Raw genomic sequence first — 17,401 nt, 5'->3', positions numbered from 1 at the left:
AAAATATTTCCTTTCTTAGGAAAAAAAGTTTATTAAATGCAGGGGATGGATCAGTTAGTTACTTTTACTCAATATTCACTGATTAAATCATTTAATACACCCAAGATCCCAACATAAATCTCATGTACATATCAGCTACCAAAAAAAAACTGGTTAAAGGTTTATACCACAAAAAAGACTTTTTTTTATGTATAAATACTTTATTTTTAATAAAAAATTGTAACATATTATTGAAGCATCTGCTATATAACTGTGTGAATGAGCATATAAATAAATATAAGAATGATACTGTATTATGTTTCTACTAATTGAGCTTTTAAATTTGCCATGAATCAGTCTAATGACTACAGTGATAGTTATTTAGTCTACACCCTGCCAAAAGCCTGTTTCAAATTAACAGTGATCATAGAACTGGTTTTGAATCCTAGTTAAAAAACATATAGTGCATTAACTTGTACTTGCCAGTGTTTCCAGTGTTATCAAATGAGTTGCTAAGAATTTTAATATAGTATTGCAGCAGCCTAAAATTCTAGGTTTAAAAGGTGAAGTTAAAAGTGTGTTGGTTGATATATTAGTATTAGAGGGATTTAAATATGGTAAATAGGTAATGCTTTTCTATATTTCTTCTCATATTAATATTTGAATCAAAAAAGAGGTAATTTAATGTGTATTTATCTGTTTGTAATGTCTAAGGTAATATAAATGGTAATACTATACAATCTGCTTGTACGCAATGTGCAATAAATATCAATTATAAAATTTTTCTTATCCTTCCTTAAAATTGTAAAAACATACATAAAAAAATAAGACAAATCCTTATTCAATGTTCAGTTTTTCATTTAGCAGTTAAATGCCAAAGAAGCATGTGTAACATTTGTTCCGAGCAGATAGAGATGCAAAGAAAGATTGGGTAAGAACGGAAAGCCTCGGCTTTTGAAGCAGATTCAACCAGGAAAATACAAAACCTACAGGTCAATTTGCACAGGTGATGAAATTCTTTTGCAATTGTTTTTTTTTTCAGTAGCTATTTCCTTTCACTTGTCTTTTTGATCTGCAGAATACAGATTTCACTTTAGCTCTGTATTTATTTATTTATTTTTTATTTTTTTAATAACTTTCTGGCATTCCATTTTCTGTTTTTCTCTTTCTATGTTGCTTTCTCTCTCTCTCTCTCTCTCTCTCTCTCTCTCTCTCTCTCTCTCTCTCTCTCTCTCTCTCTCTCTCTCTCTCTCTCACACACACACACACACACACACATACACACACACACACACACACACACACACAGCAAAAATAGTTAAATTTGATATGTTGTGGTGCACTATGTATTTTGTATACTACTTTGTAATTTTTCTTAAACTAAATAAACATAAACATTTGATTTGATGTTTATAAATAAACACCTAGCTTACCTTTTTGCAAATGTCTCTTTGTGAACCTGGAGGCATGCCCCTATAATGTAGTTTATGAGCACAGGTGGATAACAGCCTCACTCAAAAACCCATCAATGGCTGCATGGGGATTTTACTAATAAACATAGCTGTAAGTTGTACTGTTGTTTTTATACTGTCAAAAATAATTTGCATTACCACAAGATATGCAATCTGACATGGTTGTTAAAGACATTAGAAGCTACTTGCTGCATTAGTAAGTGTTGAATATATTGCTGCAGTTTAAACATATGAATTACTGCAGTAATTACACAGTAAAAGGCACATACCTATTTGTTTAAATCCAGGCCCGAGTTACCAATGTAATGTTAGCCAACAGGGTACCGGTGGAAATTGGTTCAAGGTAGAGGTTGGTCTGCATCTAGGATCGGCTCTGAGCCCTTTCCTGTTTGCAGTGGTGATGGACAGGTTGATGGACGAGGTCAGACAGGAGTCTCCGTGGACTATGATGTTTGCAGATGATATTGTGATTTGTGGTGAGAGTAGGGAGCAGGTTTAGAAGAGCCTGGAAAGGTGCAGGTAGGTGCTGGAGAAAAGGGGAATGAAAGTGAGTAGAAGTAAGACAGAGTACATGTGTGTGAATGAGAGGGAGGGCAGTGGAGTGGTGCGGTTGCTGGGAGATGAGGTGGAGAATGTGGAGAAGTTCAGGTACCTGGGGTCAACAGTGCAAAGTAATGGAGAGTGTGTTGGAGAAGTAAAGAAAAGAGTGCAGGCAGGGTGGAGTGGGTGGAGAAGAGTGGCAGAAGTGATTTGTGAGGAAACCCATGTGAACTCAGGAAGAACATGTAAAACAGAGGTCCAGGGTCCCCAATTCAGTCCTGTACATAAAATCTTGATCCATGCTTATAATATTAAAACATTTTTTATTCTGCAAAGTATACATTTGTTGAATTATTTAGGTAGTTCGTTTACGTCCTAGTTTGTATATTGTTTGGTGTGGGATTATAATGCTAAGTCCACAAAATAGTTGCTAGATAAAATCAATTCACAATCTGCAAATTTCATGTATCAGATCAATTCAAATTTCCATGTACTGCATAAGACCCTGGACAAGAAAATGACAGTGTTGGAGCAAGCCAGGAAAAATGTTATACTCATGTATTGAATAGAAGCCCTTAATTACTTTCTTCTGTGATGTGCTTTTTATTTTTTTATTTGACTAAAGGTACCAGTAAGTCAGGCAGCTATTGAGCAATAGGGCATCTCACTAGAAAGAGTCAGCTAAAGGTTTGTTTGGTGTGGGTGTGTGGGTGTGAATGTCATGGAGGATGCTTAGGCACAGATGCTTCATGCATTGGAGCAGATGTGCTCAGCGGAAGATAATCATGCAGTAAATGTGCATGTGAGTTCCAGAAAAAATTATGCCATATAGAAAAAAAATGTGTTTCTACAAAAGAAGAACAAAGTCAGAGAACCTGGCCTGTATTACCATCATTCTACCAAAAGAATAGGTAGTCCTACATATACAGTATATTCACATAATAATATATATTCTTATGCTCAGTGGTGCTCACACACAGCACACTCACCATACACACAGAGACACAGTAGGAGTTGACCCATATTTAAACATTTATTTAGCTATTCCTTTTATATATGTAGTTAAAGCAAAAATCTGTTTTAGTTCATTTAATTAGTGCAGCTAAACATACATGACCATAGACAGACTACAGTATTTTGAACTTTTGCCTTTTAATATTAAAATATTACAGTAAATAAAAACTGTGTCATATTACACTATTTAACATTAAAACAGTATATAAAATGCACTCATGTGTACAAATTAGCAACAATCAGAAATGTCTATCAATAAAGCCCTCCATATTGACCTTTAATTTTATGGAGAACGCAATGAATTAAAAAAAAAAAAAAACTAAATAAATGAATAACCAGGTAAGTCTAAAGAATTGGTCAAAATTCCTTCAGGAGCAGGTCAGAGTGGGATTTAAAAAATGTCTTATCCATAACATTATACTTAAGCATAAATAATATGAATGGAATAATGTTGAGTAAAAGCAAAGAAAAATAAAAAAAGATTTCCCAGCATAATTAAACACATTGTACAATTTACTATACAATGGATTTCTTTAGTGTGAAATATTTCCAGACTAACAGTAAGAGCCAGTTTTTCTTTACTGACTTGTTATGTAATGACATCCATCACATATTATCTAATGTAGACACTTTTTTTTTAGAACACTTCTGGATAAAAACAGCTTTTGAACTCAATAAAAAAGAGATTATGATACACAGAGAGGGCAAATCAAAACTTTCGTATTGCTGGTCTGCATACAGAGAAAAGCAAAAAGATATTGATGACAGACAGATAACTAATTAATATGCATGTATATGAAACAGACAACCCAATTTTTTTTATCATGCAGATGAAATATTTACTTGCTTTTCTGCATGTGTACATCAAACTAAAACTAATATAGTCTGTTACATGATTCCACTTTAAATTTGTCTAACTGTCTGCCTCACTTCTAAGTCTCTCCATACATCAGTTCTGATAATTTCAGCTTTTAGCTGTATTGAGACATTGGCACATTGGACATGAATTGCACATTTCCCAAATATATTCTAGCCCAAATGAATAGGTTTTAGCTTAATCACAGCTCTAATTACTGCTGTTTGTCTTTTTAGGGCAAATGTGTCCCTTTTAGAGACGTTTTCTGCCTCTTTTTTGTGACACATAAAATTGCACTTAATTTAAAAATTATAGTATTTTCTTGCATTCTTTCATTTAGGCTTTTGCAGTTGCTCCAGTAAATACACAATCACAATTTTACCGTGATGCTCATCCTTAACAATGAAAGACTCACTATATTCTTTCTATACCAAAGCCACCAACATACACTGGATATACTAGAGGGCAAAAATGCATTTGCACTCTATCGTTTTGTGTGCTGTGAATGCATCATCAAATGACGCACACTGTACATGACATGCCTTGCTTTGTTCCAAAAATCACCCTTACAATCACTACACTGTTAAAGCGGCAACATGTGAAGTTCTTCAAACCAAACTGTAGTTTCATACACAGATATTATATGCAGAACTGTGCAGTAGCACTGCCATATCCTTTTACTGTCAAAACATCGCACCTCTACTGGATTTGGAGAGAGAGGGAAGACAGCAGGCTGAGGAGAGTTTAGTTCATGTCTTAATGTTTTATGAATTACCAACATCTCCCTTGAGACTGATGCTCAATTAAACTGTGAAGGAAATTCTTTCTGCTACAATAATCATCTTAATTCTGTTCTGTAGATGTAACACTTGGACAGGAATTATCAGATGTGTCTCAGTTTTACAATGGTAATATTTTTAGAGTAATCCACACTTTATCTTTATGACACATAAGAAAACACTAAAAGCATTGTAATTTGTCATCTTTGACAAGTTGGCAATAAGATATTTTAATATTAGAAGAAATAGTCTGATTAAAAACAAGGAGTCTTAGCAAGAGTATTTGACTCAAGAAGCCAGAGTGGAAGATGTCAGTCAGGGTGATTTACGGTGGCAGTGGGGGTGACGGATGATTTCTGACACATTGAGAATGCACAGCTGCCTAGAAGGTAGTGAATAATAACAGAAGTGAGTCCCATGATACACACACTCTCTCTTGCACTTCCATGACTTTTTGTTTTGTCAAATTTCAATGTGCCAAGTAGTATTGCCATTTGTTTACTCGTTCTCAAGAACCCAAAAATGTAGCACAAAGAACATTTGCAAAACATTTTTTTTTTTTTTATAAATAAATAAATAATTCTGTCTATATAAAGATTGATTGCTACTTATAGGCACGATGGTCAGTCTATGTGAGGCTGTAATACAGATTGCTCTGCACAGTTTCATCTTTTTTGCCAATTTTGTCGAGTTCATGAAAAGCTTGATAATTAGGCGATGGGCAAAAATACACGTGTATAATCTCTTCGTTCCTTTCATTCAAATTTGAGACACATCTGTCTTTTGCTTTCTTGAAGTAACGTTTATATTGTTCTGTTGTTGTATTTATTATTTCTGTAGTTTAAACAATAACTTGTATGACGTAAACATTGTTATTTAGTAATTTTTGGAAGGGGTCTGCAGTGTAAGTGTACAGCACCTTGTGATTAACAAAATGAATGGCAAAGGTTTATGGGCATCAAAGATTTGCTTAAAGGTTCAATGTTTTCTAGCTCAAATATTTTGCCTTATTGGCTTTTTTTGCTTGCCTTTTAGTCAACAAGAGGCTCTGCACGTTGGGGAGTGTGATGTTCCATGAAGCAGAGGCTGTGATTTATGGTTGGAAAGGTTCAAGGATCCTTTCCAACCAAGGTTCAAGAATCAAGGAATGTGATTTGGAAAGGTTCAAGGTAAGGTTCAAGGATCAAGGAATGTGATTTATTAAGAAGCAGTCACTCTTATTATGGTCATTATTAAAACGAATGTATGCCCTGAAATAGAGATACCTTAACTTGTTATTTAATACATAGGAGTCAATCTGAACTTTTCCCTCTTCCACAATAAAGAGGAGCAAATGAATGAATTACTTTATAATATATATTTAAGGGGGGAGTGGTGGCTCCAGCGGTTAAGGCGCTGGGTTACCGATCGGAAGGTCGGGGGTTCAAGCCCCGGTATCGCCAAGCTGCCGCTCTTGAGCCCTTGAGCAAGGCCCTTAACCCTCTATGGTCCAGGGGACCCTTACGAGAAAAATAAATCAAGGACTGCGACGTGGGGCTGCCTTCCCGTGGGCTCACCACCTGCAGGAGGGACCATAAGGGACCGGTGCTGAGAGGATTGGGCAGCAGTCGAAGGCGGGGGCCTTGACAGCCCGATCCCTGGACACGGAGAAGTGTCTGGGGAATCTGCTTAGACTGCTGCCCCTGCGACCCGATTTACGGATAAGCGGGAGAAGATGAAATTAAATATATATTTTAATCTGCCATCGAACAGTATATTGATGTTGAAATGCATGCAATCTGTGCATGTCTAAACTTCAAGTCAACTGTGTCTGGAATGTAAGCTGTAGAGCTGTTATGGCTTAGAGGCAGTGTAGGATTTTTTGCTAAGAATGTGTGACTGTGTAGCAGCTGCTGGATTCAATAGAAGGCTGAGTATGGAAATATTTAATAATTGCTTCTTAAAAAGTGGAGCTGCCTGATAAGTCCAGTATACCATGTGTATAGCTGTGAGGTACTTAAAAAATGCACTTTTTTTTTTATGTCTTATCTCAGCTTAGGGTTAGTATGAAGCAAGCAGAGGTGAAGGAGAGTGCAGAGGAGCATCATCTCCAAGATTGAACGAGAGTTGAAGCTAAACTGCCAACGGGTTACCCAAGGTACAGAATCACTGCTTTAAAAAAAAAAAAAAATGAAAAGTAGGAATAAAAGAAAGAGAATTCAACTGACTCAGAGCAGGTAAACACATTTGACTTCTTATCATTATACCCCAATGTTCATCTGTCAGTTTTATTTAAATGTGGTAGAAAACAAAAGCTAAAGGCTGTTATTGGTTATTGATTCAAGTTAATGTCTGCCATTTTTTTCTCACCCCTTATCAGAGCAGCAAATGATTCTCGGGCTACAGCCACATCTGCAAGGTTTTTCTTCGATAATAATTACCTAGCAGCTGAGAAGACCTTTTTCAATCTTCAATCTAATCAATGTCATTATCTGAAGAGGGGTCTCAAAGAAATGGCAGGCTCAAAATTAGCCATGGTGGCCACTCAAAATTTGGCAGCAGTCTGAGTTGAGTTGTATAGTGCAGTGCAACATTGCACTTGCTGAAAATAGTTTTTTATACAACAGAATACGGACTTTTAAGAGATAATTATATATTTCAGTAGGAAATCATTGAAGCCTCAGCTCACCTGTGCTGAGCTTCATGGTTACATTGTAGTACAAGGTCTCATGGTAAATTCAAAGAAGAGCTCTAAAACTCTAAAGCAGGCCACAGTTTCACTGAGGATGCATTCCATCACCCTAGAGTTAGCAGTTATTTCTGTACTTGCCAATTAGATGGAGCCACATGGGGTATTGGCATCTGGTGAGGATGCTAGGACTGGTGGAGGCATCCACAGATACTTTAATTATACTTGAAGCACATTTGCGACATCAAGAATCTCAGCAACCCTATTTGAAATTTATTTCCATCCTTTGCTTTTTATATGATCTCATTTATGTACCAGTACATACCTACTTAACAGCACATGCACTGTCAGATTGCAAATGCAAAAACAGCAAGTGTAATTTGATTTTATAGTAAATAAGGTTTATTAGGTTTTTAGGCAAAACGCTTTAATCTGTAATTAGTCAGTCCATATAACACTTGATTTCAAGAGCAATAATTTATCCCAGTAGATATAGACAGAGGTGGCAAAAGTACACACATCCATTACTTAAGTAGAAGTACAGATACTCATGTTTTAAAATACTTTGGTAAAAGTTGAAGTACTGATTATACCTTTTTCAGAATCAGAATCAGAATCAGAATCAGAATCAGGTTTATTGGCCAAGTGTGTTGACACACACAAGGAATTTGGTTCCAGCTGTTAGTGACTCTCAAAAGTACAGACATAAATAAAACCTATACATGACAAAACAGACAAGACAAGACAAAAACGGACTATACAAGGCAATACAGACAATGTGAGACAGTATAGACAGTGTGGGTATTAAATAGGGATACAGATCAGTAATGTACATAAAGTGTGAGAGTGCATGGTAGTGCAAATGACAGTATTGAGTGTCAGGTATGATTAGAGAGTTACTATAAAATTTTGTACACTATATAGCAGCCATAGTGTGTGCAACATATACAGATGATGTGATGACTGACAGTTCTGTGCAGTACTTATAGATATGAGCAGGGAATATAATTATGGTCAGTTGTTAGTGAGGCTGATTGCTTGGGGAAAGAAACTGTTCCTGTGTCTGGCAGTTTTGGTGAACAAAGTTCTGTAGTGCCTGCCAGAAGGGAGGAGCTGGAAGATGTTGTGACCAGGGTGTGAAGGGTCAATAATGATTATTTCTGCCCGGTTTCTGGTTCTTGTTTGGTACAAGTCCTGGAGAGTGGGCAGAGGAACACCAATGGTTTTTCCTGCTGTTTTAACAGTTTTCTGCAGTCTGTTTCTGTCCTGTTTTGTTGCTGCTCCAAACCAGATGGTGATTGATGAGCACAGGGCAGATTCAATGACTGCAGTGTAGAACTGCATCAACAGCTCCTGTGGCAGACTGTACTTCCTTAGCTGGCGTAGAAAGTACATCCTCTGCTGGGCCTTTTTCAGAATCGAGTTTATGTTGCATTCCCATTTCAGGTCTTGGGAAATGGTAGTGCCCAAATCTACTTTTTTACTTAAGTGAAAGTAAAGAAGTCTTGGCTCTGACATGTACTTAAGTAAAAAGTAGTTATTACTTCTACCTGTTAACTGGACCTCACATCATATTAATATTTGTCAGACAGACAGACAGACAGACAGACAGACAGACAGACAGACAGACAGACAGACAGACAGATAGATAGATAGATAGATAGATAGATAGATAGATAGATAGATAGATAGAAAGAAAGAAAGAAAGAAAGAAAGAAAGAAAGAAAGAAAGAAAGAAAGAAAGAAAGAAAGAAAGAAAGAAAGAAAGAAAGAAAGAACATTGTCATTGCATAGTACACAGCAGCGAAATGCAGTTTGGCATCTACCAGAAGTGCACAAAGTAGCAATCGTGCAAATAGTGCAGATAAATATGTATAATATGTACAGCATGTGATATATATGTGAGCATATGTACAGTGATTAAATATAAAGGCTATAACAGTGCAGAGATGTGTGGACATCATTAGGAGCCTTTGCTATGTTTCCACACGGACAGTTAATGAGGTGATACCGGAGAAAGTGCACCTCTTCAAGTCAAGAAGCTTTTATATATATATATATAATCATAGACATTTTACAGATTTGAATGATGTATTGTTTTTATCTGTACAATCAGACAGTAATTTATGTTTGTGTCACCATTATGAGGGAAAAACCCACAAAACGCCACTTAGAGGATTAATTGTGTAAAATATGGCGGATTTGGTGTTTGATTTGAGACTTTGTGCAGAAATAAAACAAAAGTTTACTGATTAAAATAATTTTTCGGTGGAGTTTATTTATTTATTGTATATCTAAGTAAAGAAGTCGTAGATAAGTGTATGTTTTGCAGGAGGTTTTAATTTCGCCTCTTTTATATTTAGTTATTTATTTATGTATTTAAATTTTTTATTAAAATGGTAAAAACAGAAATGCGCGCTGAATTGATAGCGTTAATAACATTTAGTGCCGTTTACAATAATTGTAATTTTGACAGCCAAATATATATATATATATATATATATATATATATATATTAATACAAAGCGAATTAAAAATGTTGTTACCTAATGAATGTATCCAGACTGAAGATCCACATATAGAACACAAGCGGTGGCAAAAGTACACACATCCATTACTTAAGTAGAAGTACAGATACTCATGTTTTAAAATACTTTGGTAAAAGTTGAAGTACTGATTATACCTTTTTACTTAAGTGAAAGTAAAAAAGTCTTGGCTCTGACATGTACTTAAGTAAAAAGTAGTTATTACTTTTACCTGTTAACTGGACCTCACATCATATTAATATTTGACAGACAGACAGACAGACAGACAGACAGACAGACAGACAGACAGATAGACAGATACATGAAATAGTGGGGGAAAAAACATATAGGTTCAAACTTGATGGTACTACAAAAATAGTGCATTTCCAGACGCTCCAGGTGCTCCATTATGTAATGCATTAAGCTTCTGAACCTGATGGCCTGATGTTAAAAATGAATTGAACACAAACAAGCATTTTAGAATAAAACAGAAATCCAAAATTAAACAGAAAGCAGATTTATGAACTCTGCATCTTCAGTGAGTCACAGCACATCTTTATATCGATAAATGATTCTGTGTACACGTTTTTTTTAGTGAAATCTACAATATAGCACTTGATAAACCATCACAGTTTAACAAAAATATTACGGTTGCATGTTCTCTCCCATACAATATATTTATGTATAAAATGTACATAACCTAAATCGTGGCTGTGCATTAGTGCTTATGTTTCTGTGTGTAGGTATAGAGAGTTTAGGTGTTCAGGCAGGAGTGAATCCTTCAACTATTCAATTGTGCAGCATCTGGAGTGAGGAGGGTGAAACTGCATCTATTCTTACTCTGCTGGCACAAATAGAGCAAAGAGTCACTCATTAACTGACACTTCACTCCTACACACATCTACAGGGAAACCTTTCATTTAGAATGTTGGGAAAAAATATACTCCTAGAAAATGCATTCATAAAAACAGTAGTTCTGTCTTTTGATGTTCTTTTTAAATATTTCTTTTCTTTATTGATTTTGTTTGAAATGAAGTATATAATTCAGTAATTTGATAGCTGAAGTGGTGTCATCTGAAGAGCATTGTAATCTCTATTTTGACAAAGCCATATTTGCCTGGGGGTCAAAGAGAGAAAAACTGTTTATGTTTCCCAGGGTGGAAAAGGTGACACACGTTCTCTCTATTACTTACAGTGAAATAAGGCAATTGTGGGTGACTGCAAGTTTATAAATGCAAAAGAGGAAGGATGGTTTGGGTTTAGGTTCAGAGCTCTATAGCAGCAGAGTTTCCACTCCAACCAATGCAAAGCAGATCTTCATTGAGCTGGCTTTGTGCACAGGGGCAGTGTCATGTTGGAACAGGTTTGAGTCTCCTAGTTCAAGTGAAGGGGAAAAGTAATGCTACCGCATCCAAAAACGTCCTATACAATTTTGTCTCTCCAACTTTGTTGTAATTGTTTGGGGAAGATCAATGTATGGCTGGAAAAGTCAGGTGTCCCAATACTTTTGTTCAAATAGTGTGTTTAGGTGTCCTGTTAGCACATTGTTTAGTAATGGCACTGTACTGATGTTCACACGAGGTCAGAGGAATCATTGTGATTTCATATTCAGTTACACATATCCAGTGTTAAATTAATGTCCACATTAGTTTGATAGAAACATGATTAGTTAATTGGAATTGTGCATTTGAAATTGTTAAAGGTCAGATAACTACAATTATTTGATCATCTATAAGCAGGCAAAAAAATTCTAACTGCCCCCAAATCTTTTGAATGAAAATAGATGATTACATTTTTCATATATAGTAAACTAGTAAAATATATTTTTAAGACCCACAGCGTTTCAGATTTGAAAGTGACATAGACTGGTAAGAGCTAATAGGATGGCTAACGTAAATGATTAAACTGTGGTGCAGAATGCAGAAAGGCATCTCAGTATGCACAAAACTGCAGAACATCACATTCTGCTTCTTTCACCCAAGAACAAGAAACTGCCTCTATATTGGCATCAGCTCAACTAAACTAGACAGTTAAGATTGAAAATTATTACATAGCTGTTGTAGATGGTAAGTGTAAATGCTCAGCTTGTTGATAATGGATCCGAAAAAATGTTTGCAAACTGCAGTAAAATAAATTCATCAAGACACAAGATTAAAATTCTGTTTAAATAATGGTGCCACCTCTATATTCGAGACCAGACTCCACATACACTTAACTATGAAAATGTTGTAACCCCACCCTCTCTCTCTGTCCTCTTTCATAGTTTCTTTCCTGAATGTTTGGAAGAATTTGATGCAGAACTGATGCCTCTGTTCAGGGAACACCTTAAGAAGAACGCTCAGGAGACAGATAGTTTGCTTCCAGACTAGATATCCTATATTTAAAATGTCAGAACATGACTGATGTGCATGTAACATGCAAATGTAGGACTTGTAGTGTTCCTCATGTACCATAGATTTATTTAGACCAGTTAGACTAATGGATGTAATTTGAATTTCAAAGTCAGCTGTAACAAATTCAGTTGGTTGGGCATGATTTCTAAAGTTACAGTACATTTCAGAATATGTCATTCGTCATGTTCACTATGTAGAAAGTCATCATGCTTGTCATCAGGTAGACCTCTACTAGACAATCCAAATGTCTGCAATAACCGAACATTACTGTATTGTTTTGTATAATTACACTATATGAACAAAAGTATTGGGACACCTGACTCTTTTAGCCATGTGTTTTTTTGACCAAACTGTACCACATGCTTATAGGCACACACCTATACAGAATGTCTTATGGACATAAAGCATTCAATTTTCCATTCATTTTAACTAGGAGGACCAAACCAGTTTCAGCACGATAATGAGCTCCATTAACATATAATTTACATGGGTTTAAGTAGAAGATCTTTAGTGGGATTACTAACAAACTTGTAGCTGAAATTTCCACAACCACACTCCAAAAACTAGTGCAACTTCTTCCTAGAAGAATAAGGGGGTTATTATAACAGCAAATAGGGACTGCGTGTGGAATGAGATGTAGAAATTATATAGTCGGATGTCCACAAACTTAAGGCCATATAATGCATCTAATGTATTTGGTTTGAAAGAGGCAAATGTAGAGGACGGGGTGGGGGGTATGAAGACGGATAATCCGCTGTGTCGAGAAGCCGAAAGAAGATGAAGAAGAAGAAGGCTGCATCTAATGTAGATCCCAATATTACTACCAACGAAAAATTATCCTTCTCTCTCTCTCTCTCTCTCTCTCTCTCTCTCTCTCTCTCTCTCTCTCTCCCTCTTTAAATTATAATCTATTAGATTAAACAGATATATGTAAATCTTTGATTTGTGTTGCAGCCTTTGCAGCTGTGCTTTTCTAGAGAATTAATCCCATCTGACCAGAATGACTGTCCAAACGTTGACCCCAGCATGTGAGAGTTTGGAGGAAGACTCAAGAGACAGGCAGAATGTTAACTAAGCTCCAGGCTCATGTTTATTTAGACCACCATTTTCAGTGCACTAAAAAAAACCTAACAAAAACAGCTCGCAAACAAAGTTACAGAAGTTAAAAAAAGCACCAAGAGACAGAAATGAATAAACTAGCTTTGGGAAGACACAGGTGAGAATCATTACCTGTTACCTACTACTTTACCCCCACACACCACCACCACCACTACCACCCACAAACCAAAACTAACAAAGTAGGAACAGCTGTGATAGGTGTCAAAAAACCATGTCATTACTGAAAGCGTAAAAGCTTAAAACCTACAATTTTCAAATAGTAGTTAAGCAATAATCATGCAAAGATAATGTAATTACTTATCTCACTAAGGCTTGAATAAGTCTTAAATATTTATAAATCATTTTGTTGCATCAGAGACTTTGTTTTTTATGTACCATGTAATATTTATGCAGTACTTTCGATTTTCTTATAGAAATCATTGCTGACTGTACATGCAATCTGTGTTTAGCCTTTTCCTTTCCATGTGCTTTAAAATTCAGCAAATACATAAACCACTATCAGATGCATTTTACCTGGTGCCTCCTTGTTCTCCACCTACGTAGGCTCAACCACAGAGTTAATGTACTGGCAGCAGTTTGATGTAACTTTCTAAAGGGGAGATTTGGCTTCAAGATCCACTATGCCTAAGGGTACAGGTTAGAGAAGCATTGCAATGCACAAAGACAAACACACACACACACACACACACACACACACACACACACACACACACACACACACACACACACACACACGCTCACACACGCTCACACACACACACACAGAGTTGTATTTATTTATTTATTTGTTTGTTTGTTTGTTTTTAAACTTCTTTCCAGTTTTTTATTATTGATTTGAGACAACATTATTGTCTCAAATCAATGATCTGTGCTGTGCCTGAATCACATTTGTTTTGGTCTGCATACTAAACAGAATATAATATGATCAGATCATATGCATATGTTAGTCATTTGGCTTTTCACAACTGAACTTACATAGTCCTTACAACTGCCTGTGATGAACTGCTGCCCCATCCACGGTGCATACCTGCTTTGCGATCACTAATCTTGTGACCCACCACAACTTCACAACACAATCTGATACCTTTGCATTATGCATATTCTACTTCTCGCATCACAATGAACACAGGGGCCAGGATAATTGGAGTTGTTTATATTTACTTTGTCCCAGTTGTGCTTCATATTCTGTATGCAATATAGCATTTGGTTACTAAATGCTAAATATACCTTAGATTTTATAAAGTGGTGGTAAAATGTTGTGTAAATCTGCTCATGAGCTATGGAATGTAAACACAACTGCTTTTTCAAAGAATGTATTACTTTGATTTACATCATGCTGCTGTCTGAGAACTAAAAGGCATTTGGAACTGTGCTTTATTGCACACATTCTGTGTCCTACTGTGTGATGCATGATTCATTCAAAGTGATTTGCTGATTTTTATTTGGGTCTGGCCACCACTGTGCAGTGGATACAAAACCATTTCTGATGGCACTCAGTTTTGATTATCTTTCTCGATAAATCTGAAAAAAGAAAGATTTGTGGAATTAATGTAGTGTTGATATAGACAATGGCGATTTCCTCCATGAACTACAATTTGGTCTGTGAGTGATTGTTATTACATAACAAGAATTAGTTTTATAATGACAGATAATGGAATAATTTTAAAGTAAAGAAAAATTAAAGAGACTATAGGAGTAAAATTTAGTGGTATTTCATTATTTATAAATTTTTTGTTCAAATAAGTTACACAACATGATTTTACTAGTATAAGACATTTTTGTACAAAATTAGTAACCATGTAAACAGTGCTTAATTCCCTTGGTTTTGAATTTTTTTTTGTAGTTGTTGTTTTGAAGGAACTTAATTAGAGGTGTGTGTATGAGTGACAGTAAGTGTACAGAAAATGAATTTTATTTATATAATTGTTAGCAATGGTCATTGTCACAAAGCAGCCTTACAGAAGTACAGTATATCAATTCCAGATATACAGCGAGGAAAATATGTATTTGACACATCAGCAGTTCTATCAGTAAGGGGATTTCTAAGTGGGCTATTGACACAAAATTTCCACCAGATGTAGCCATCAAGCCAAATATTGAATTCATATAAAGAAATCAGAACATTTAAGTATACAAGTTGAGTCATAATAAATAAAGTAAAATGACACAGGGAATAAGTATTGAACACATGAAAATAACAAGGTGCAAAATGGCATAGAAAGCCAGGAGAGCACCGGAAATCTGTCAGTATTGAGAGAGAAACCCTGCCCCCTATCAGTACTAATTGATATCATCTGCTTTAGTTCTAATTGATAGCCTATAAAGGCTTCATGATGGGTAAAAGCAAAGAACTCTCGCAAGATCTTCGTAATCTTATCTTGAAAAGCATTTCGATTGGAATGTTATAGGCGCATTTCCAGAATGCTGAATGTTCCTGTGAGCACTGTGGGGGCCATTATCCGGAAATGGAAAGAGCGTCAGTTCACAATAAACTGGCCACGATCAGGTGCTCCACGTGATATCCCTGTCCGAGGAGTCCAAAGAATAATTAGAAGAGGTCGCCAAGAGCCAAGAACCACTCGGCAGAACTTCAGGAAGACCTTGCATCAGCAGGTATTGTTGTTTCAAAGACAACTTTAAGCAATGCACTGAACCGCCATGGCATCCATGCATGCTCACCACGCAAGACTTCATTGCTGAACAAAAAGCATGTTAAGGCTCGGTTAAAGTTTGCGAAAGAGCATTTGGAGAAGCCTGTGGATTATTGGGAGATTATAGTATGGTCAGATGAAAGCAAAATTAAACTTTTTGGCAGTCATTTTACACACCATGTTTGGAGAATAAATGGCACTGCCCACCACCCAAAGAACACCATACCAACAGTTAAGTTTGGGGGTGGAAGCATCATGGTTTGGGGCTGCTTTTCAGCAAGGGGTACTGGCAGACTTCATATTATTGAAGGCAGGATGAATGGAGAAATTTCCCAGGACATTCTGGATAAAAATCTGCTGCCATCTATCAGAAAGATGAAAATGAAAAGAGGGTGGACATTTCAGCAAGACAATGATCCCAAACACAAGGCCAAGGAAACAATGAAGTGGTTTCAAAAAAAGAAAATCAAGTTGCTTGAATGGCCCAGTCAATCCCCTGACCCAAATCCTATAGAAAATCTATGGAGAGAACTGAAGATCAAAGTTCATAAAAGAGGCCCAAGGAACCTTCAATATTTAAAGACCATTTGTGTGGAAGAATGGTCCAGAATCACTCCTGAGCAATGCAGACGACAGGTCTCTCCATACAAGAGGCGGCCTGTTGGGTTTATTAATCCGGCACGCCGAACGTGACCAAATTCTATTAAAATAGGTACAGGTAAACATTGTTCAATTTACCTTTCCCATGTAAGGCCCACGTTTCCCCTAAAGATGGCGCACTTCAGCTCCATTGACGTTTTTCGCGTAATCTGATACTCCTTAAAAACTGCGACAGTTTCTGACAAACACCTCGGACCTATCCTGAGAATTGCCACAACAAAACTTACTCCAGACTTTGAACTGCCAAAATAAGGAGTTCCACAACACTGTTCCTACTGAAACTGAACTTGAGTTTTTCTGCTGTGTTTATTGATGCACTGGCAAAAAAAAAGATCAACAAATTGTTGATCTTCTGGCATTTGATGAAACTGAATTTGCCAAATCTCCAATGTAATTAATTTATATTTATATTTATATTTATATATATATATATATATATATATATATATATATATATATATATATATATATATATATATATATATATATATATATATATATATATATATAGGTAGGGATTTTACATATTCATAATAAGCAAAATGCAGATGATATAAGGAAGGAAACTGAAAGTCAAAAAGGTAGCCACTCTGATCTGGGTGACACCAAACAGCACAATTATAAATAATATAAATCTATAATTGTGTAAAATATGGTCAACATGAATGTGGCAGCGGGGGCGTGGCCGAGCGGCCGGTTTGTTCTCTCTCTTGCAGTAATCGGAGGAAGCATTTAAGGAGGAGCG

This window comes from Silurus aristotelis (genome assembly GCF_946808225.1).
Source record: "Silurus aristotelis genome assembly, chromosome: 4".
NCBI classification, from domain to species: domain Eukaryota; kingdom Metazoa; phylum Chordata; class Actinopteri; order Siluriformes; family Siluridae; genus Silurus; species Silurus aristotelis.
This window is presented reverse-complemented; position numbering follows the sequence as displayed.